This window comes from Zalophus californianus, chromosome 13, assembly GCF_009762305.2.
Source record: "Zalophus californianus isolate mZalCal1 chromosome 13, mZalCal1.pri.v2, whole genome shotgun sequence".
In the NCBI taxonomy this organism is placed as follows: Eukaryota; Metazoa; Chordata; class Mammalia; order Carnivora; family Otariidae; genus Zalophus; species Zalophus californianus.
The window spans coordinates 73,148,783-73,155,659 of NC_045607.1; positions in this window are offsets into that span (position 1 = coordinate 73,148,783).

Here is a 6,877-nt window from a genome sequence, read left to right on the forward strand (position 1 = left end):
TAACCTCTTCACTGAATATTTCTCCAGTAAACTCTGGAGGTGGCAACTTACAATGCACAGCACTGACATAGGTAAGAAACGGTCACTAATTACTTAATTACTCAAGCAGTTATTTTTCTGGTCTGCATGCCCTAGCACACTCGCCTGACTAATTTTGTCCTCATAGGGGGAGTCCGAAGACTCGAGTTTTTAGTATGACTCTATCACTGGCTGTGTAAGCTTTAGCACATCATTATAGCCTTTCTGCACCTCAGTTTCCCCATCAGTTTCTAAAAACAGTGGCCAATTTAATTCAAATTCTATAGAGTGATGTATGTCTTCTTTTTTACTAAGTGTAACCAAAATCAACCATCTGTGGCCTGCTTGGTTTAGAGTGCTTTATTAGAAACAGATGCTATTAGGATTTCTCAGTTTTTAATGTTGAGACCTCAGGAATTTATTCCCAGGATGTATTCTCAAAGCAGACTTTATGGTATCCATTACTATGATCTTTAGGCTCTTCTAGACCCCATAGGAACACAAAAGTAAAAAAGAAAAGTGGGAAAAGGAGGTGTGAATTTGATAAAAATGGTGGTCACACTTACCGGAGAGAAAGAGATCTTGCTGTGGAATGAAGATTCATCTGACCTTGGTGGTCCTAAACAACATCTTGTCTTTCTGCTGGAAGAACACCCCCATTTTCCAAAGTGAACCGACTTTTCTCTGACATGAGAATGAATGTATTTTACCTTTCTCTAAGTTGTATCTTTAAAAATATATTCCCTAAAAACTTCTTTCTCTTTCAGGAGAAAAAAGTACAAGTCATTTATGTTTTCATAGATTAAAAAAACACTTTAAAACATATATATATGTACTAATGTACATACACTCATTAAACAACATATTTGTATATGTATATATACACACTTCTCATGATCAAATATTTTAAAACATTAGGATGAAAAAAAGATCTTTTTTTTTTCTTGCCACACAACTTGGAAACATTCATGGAGTATGTCCAGCTCAGTAGAACTCACACCTCCAACTTTTAAGATCCACTGAGTGAGGTTCTCAGGTGAACCATCACAATGCATTTTTTGTCAATATGAGATAATCTGAGGTGTGTTTTCACCCTTCTGAATTTCTTTGCTCTGATTACTGTCATTTTAATTATAAATTCATGGAGGGAAACAGCTGCATTTAAATTTCACGCACCTGGAGACAAATATATTAAATATTCATTTTATTTTAAGAATCTAAATCACTAAGTCTTATAATTTACCTTACATAGCTTAACTGTGGTACATTTGTTTACACATTTGGGTTATTGTAACTCCTAATTTTTATAGCAAATCCACAGAAAGTAAGCAGAAGGTCACTATTACTGGCTTGGCTAAGAGGCTAAGTAATTCATCTAGGATTTCCCAAGTTAGATGTAGATTTAAAAATAAATACTAGCATGTTCCAGCCGATACCTTGAACTTATAAAACAATAATTGATAAAGTTAACATTCAGATAAATCAACTGATACTGTGAGTAAAATTTCCATCTGATGAAAAAAATGTCTTTTAAAGAGATCATCCCCAAGAGTTAAGACTTGAAAATTCATGTATCAAAGGTGAAAAGAGTGGCATAAAGCTAAAAAAAAAATCCTAAAAACCAGCATAAACCATGAAGGATAATGTGAGAAGGTAGTATTCCCAGCAGTCAAAGGGATCAGTAGGGGTGCAGTGAAAATGTGATGCCTCAGAATAACAGTAGGGGCAGCATAGAGCCAGAAAGGAGAGTGCTCAAGGAGTCAATACAAATCAATGGAAGACAAAGTAAAATTTGCAAAGTAAGGTATTTAACACTATTGGACATCAAGAAAATGCAAATTAAACCACAAGATACCTCTATTAACCCATTAGAATGGCAAAAACTAAAAGGATTGACAGTACTAAGTGTTGATATGGATATGGAGCGACTGGAACTCTCAGACACCACTGATGATAATATAAAATGCCACTACCACCTTGGAAAACTGGAAGTTCCTAAAATGTTAAACATACACTTAACATATCACGCAGCTATTCCACTCTTAGGTACATACCCAAGAGACATGAAAGCATATATAATCATACAAAGACCTGCATACAAACATGCCTTGCAGTATTATTCACAATATGCAAAAACAATCCAAATTTTCATGGTTTGATTATAAAAAATTCTAGAACATTTTAGATTTTCTAGTGATATAGTTCAGATTGGTGCTTGCCTGAGGCAAGGGCACAGGGAGGGAGGGACTGGATGGGGGCACAAGGAAACTTTTGAGGGTAATGGAAGTGTTCCATAACTTGATTGTGGTTTCATGGGTACATACATGTGTCATGGGTATATACATGTATCAAAACTCATCAAACTGTACATTTTGCATGGATACTATTTCTTGTACCTAGATTGAACCTCAAGAAAATTGTAAAATGATAAATCAGTGGAATACCCTGGATAGGAAACTATGAGCAAAGAAAATCAGGATAAAGTAAGAATTCCTCCTAGAGTGAGAAAGACAAAGACGTGATCTAGATAGGATAAAAGCTGAGCTGGATATTTCCACCTCTCAACTATCCCCTCTTTTTCACTTGACTAAAGAATGTAAATCTATAGGACTAACTGATAATGAAGTCTGAGTTAATAATAATAATGACACTTCAAATAATAATTGTATCTGTAATTCATAGCCTGCTTGTTATATGACAAAGTATACTACCAGATGCTTGAAAATATATATCCCATGTTTTTAGACTTCAAAATTAGAGGTGAGAATGTTCCCCAGGGAGGTCCTTTATAATTTCCTGACTCCATTTTTCCTTTTATTTCTTCCCTTTTGTCCTAATTTCTATTACCCTTAAGGAATAAATCCTTGTGTCTCTTACAGGGTGGTTTGTACATTCAGGCCTCTTTTGGGGTTTTATCTGTTATTTCAGTCAGTTTTTCAAGAAATTCCCTTAAGAAAACCTCCTTCCTTTCCTAAAGAAGCTTTTAGGGAATGCACTTTTGTTTTTTTCAAATTGGAGTTATATGCTGGCAGGCCAAAAATGAAGATTCCCTTGTAATAGCTACAGTAGCCCTTTGGCATGGAGACTAGTCCTAATTTTCTTATGAGGCAACTGAGCTAGTAAAGATAAAGAGATCTGGCCTGAGTTTCATATACATAGTAAGTGCTGAGTCTAAGATTTGGTTCCAACAATATACTGTCCATCCCTTAAACTTGATCATCAAATGGAGACTGGGCTTTGCCCAGATTGAGTCAGAAGTGGCCCACAGCTATTGAAGCCAATAATCAGTAGGGAGGTAGTATATTTAAATTAGTATTTTTCTGGGAAATCTAAGAGGGCACAGGGAGAGGTGTGGTGTAATAAATCAAACAGAACATAAGGATGAGGTTGGCCTTCATTGGTTAGATAGACTTTTATATAGTCCCACAGTGTGCCAGAACACTTTAGCAGGCCCTGAAGATCCAGCTTCAAATACAGTACGACTGCGGCCCCCTATGAGTTTCTATTGAGAGAGGGGAGACAGACCCTTGGGCAAGTGTTTGTAATGCAGCAATTTGTGATACAGGTATGCACATGATGCTGTTAGGCTTAGAGGTGGGCATCTAGGTTATACTGGAGAAGCCAGAAAAAGCATTTCAGAAAAGCTGTGGTTTAAAGCACAAGCAGTCAGGTGAAGAGTGAATGAAAGTCATTCCAGGAAAATCCAGCAGGTTCTGCTCATGCAGAGACACATGACATAAAATGGAATTGTCCAGGGCCATTGGAGCTATTTGTCAGGGCTGGAGTCATGAGTATGAGTGACACATGTGTTAGGAGCTAAGTGAAGGAGCCTAGAGCAACAGTTCAAAGGGGTCTTGTGTGTTAGTTACGTTAAAGTGTTTCAACTTTTTCCTTAAGACTTGGGGAACCACAGAAAGACCCTCAGCAGATGAATGGTATGATATACATTTTTTATATTGGCGATCTGAAAACATGGCCTGCAGGTTGTCATGTAGGGATATAGTCACCATGTTCAGCTTGCCTCTTTGTGGTGCCCTGAGCAAGATGTCAGGGTGCTTTGGCTGTAGTATCTAAGATCATAGAAGTTGCTGGAGCTGATTCTGTAGGATTGGCAAAGTTCACCTTTGAGATTGGGGATAGAAGAAAGGGCTTAACATTTATTGACTTCTAAGTATGTCCAGACCCTGGGCTATGTTCTTACGCAAAGTTATATATAATTCTTACAACTACCCTGTGAGTATTGATGCCATTCTCAGACAGTTAGGCACCTGGGCGGGTAAATACTGTGTCATCAGGGGCACAGACAGTATAGCCTACAGTTCCCAGGTAGGCTGACCCATACCAATGTTTTGTCCAAGAGCCTAAGAGCAGAAATAACGAATGCCACTCGGAGACAAGACAGGTAAAAGCCAGTATGTATCTTCTATCTCTTTATTTCCTTACCATAGTGAACTTGGAAATACCATGTATTTCAGATGGCATAAATTCAAGTTGGAGAACAGTTGGCCAATCTACATGAGACACTAAGTGAGGAAGACATAAACCCTTATTTTTTGAGCCACTGACTTTTCAGAATTATTTATTACTCCACTATCCCCTAAAGTATCCTCACTAATGTAGTGTTCCTTCAAACAAACATATTTATATGTTTGTACCTTTGTTTATTTGGAGTGAAGTTTTAAAAAATGTCTACTAGAGGACTATTTCTGCTTTGGTCAGAAGAGAACCAAGGACATGTCACTAGTTTTATCAGAAGCCATACTTAGAAAGTTGAGTTACCTTGCACCAAGGCTTCCATTCAATCCACTGATCTTCTAGCACTGCTATTGATCAGCACCTTGGGCAGTAGTATGATTAGCCTGCTCCTTAATCCAATTTTAGGCAACATTAGCCCTAGTGTATAGATGAGAAAACTGAGGCTAAGAGAAGTAAATTGCTCAAGGTCAAATGTAAATTATACAGGTATAATTATCAAGGTAAATTATAGAGGCTATATTTTAATTACTTATTTAATTATTGTAACTTACCCGACTTCAGAGGTCATTGTCTTTCCAATACTCTAGACCATTATTTATGTTATTGAGTTGTTCAACAGTTTCTTAATGTACAGTTGTATTAATATTAAATCCTTTCCTCTGTGTGTCTCTTTTATATCATCTAGCCTCCATTTATCCCAGCTTAAAGGTGAACTTGGAAATACCATGTATATCAGATGGTGTGAAGTTCAAGTCTGTGAATAGTACACAGAGTATTTTTTTTTTTTAAGATTTTACTTATTTGGGAATGAAAGAGAGAGAGCACAAGCAGGGAGAGCAGCAGAGGCAGAGAGAGAAGCAGGCTCCCCACTGAGCAGGGAGCCCGATGCGAGGCTCGATCCCAGGACCCTGGGATCATGACCTGAGACAAAGGCAAACACTTAACCGACTGAGCCACCCAGGCGCCCCAATAAGCAAAGGATTTTTACATGCTCTGGCCGCCTTGGAAAAATTGCAGGGCTTTAAAGTTGTTGACAAGATATTTCTTGAATAAATAATTCTGATTGAGAAATATCTAAAAAAAAGAAAAAAGAAAAGAAAACCCCCGACCTTTTGCTGAAATGAGTAAGAGCACTAATGAGGAGAGGATGGTTGCATATGCTGCCACTCGTTCTGATCTGGGAGAAGCACTCTGTGCACGGCCACATCCCGCACATCTTTGAGGAGGGATGGGTGGCTAAGCAGACCGAGAGGATGCTTAGCACGAAGGTCAGCCTGATCCTGGGCTTCTCTGCGAAGTGGGACTGCGACGAGAATGAGTGGAAGAAACAAGAAAGTGCTGCTTATGGGTCTGAAACCTCACCCTGTTCCATCATCTCCGTGCCGCTCAGCATGTTTATTGGAAACCATTATGTCACGGTACCAATGCTAATAAACAAGCAGTTTACGTGCAAAAAAAAAAAAAAAAAAAAGAGGGTATCCGGGGTCTACAGAGAAGCAGTGACTTGCTGAAGGAAACACACAGCCAGCTAGTGACAAAAGCACAACCCTAAACCCTGTGCCTGTTGTTCTAACAAGAATTTTTCTACTGCAGGAAATGTTTCTCTCTTTTTCTGTCCTGCAAGATTGTGTGTTGGATTCTATGTGCTTGTTTGCAGAATTAAACTCAACTACATTTTTGTTTACCCCCAATTAATAAATAGCTCTGCATTGTTTACTAACAGCACACATTCTGGTTTGCACAAATGTTCTTTCAGACTGGAAACCATGGAGAATGAGAAGCCTTGTAAGCTGCCTACCAGGCACCTTTTACATCTTACTTGACTAGATGTGTCTGTGAGGATGCGGAGAGACATTTAGACATGTCTCAGCTCTGACCTGCCCAGAACTGACTTATCTGCAGTTATCGTGGATTTGGTAGACAGCAAAGCAGAGTGAAAATAATATCAGCTTTGGGAATTTGAAACTGCTAAGTTTGCATTTCATGTTTGCTGTGCGATCTTAGGCAGCTCACTTAAACTCTCTTAGCCTCTGTTTTCTTAGCTCTAAAATGAAGATAGAGTAATATGTGAATGTTCTCCTGAAGCAAATGTCAGTCACTTCAGAAATTCATCCTTGGGCAAGAACTGTGTTAGCTTTTGGTACTAGGAGAGACATGAACTTCAGTTCTCAATGGCATGGATGGGAAGGTCTTGGGAAAGGCCTACATCTTGACACAGAATGTGGTCAAGTCCTTAGGTCCTTGTGACCCTGGAACCATGGTCGCACCCAGGGAAATGCTTCTGCTTGTGCTTATTAGAAGCTATTTATGTAGTGGGCTCTAGAGCTCAGCATGACAATAGAGAAAAGAGTGTCATGTTTTTGAATCTTGAACACTGAAAATT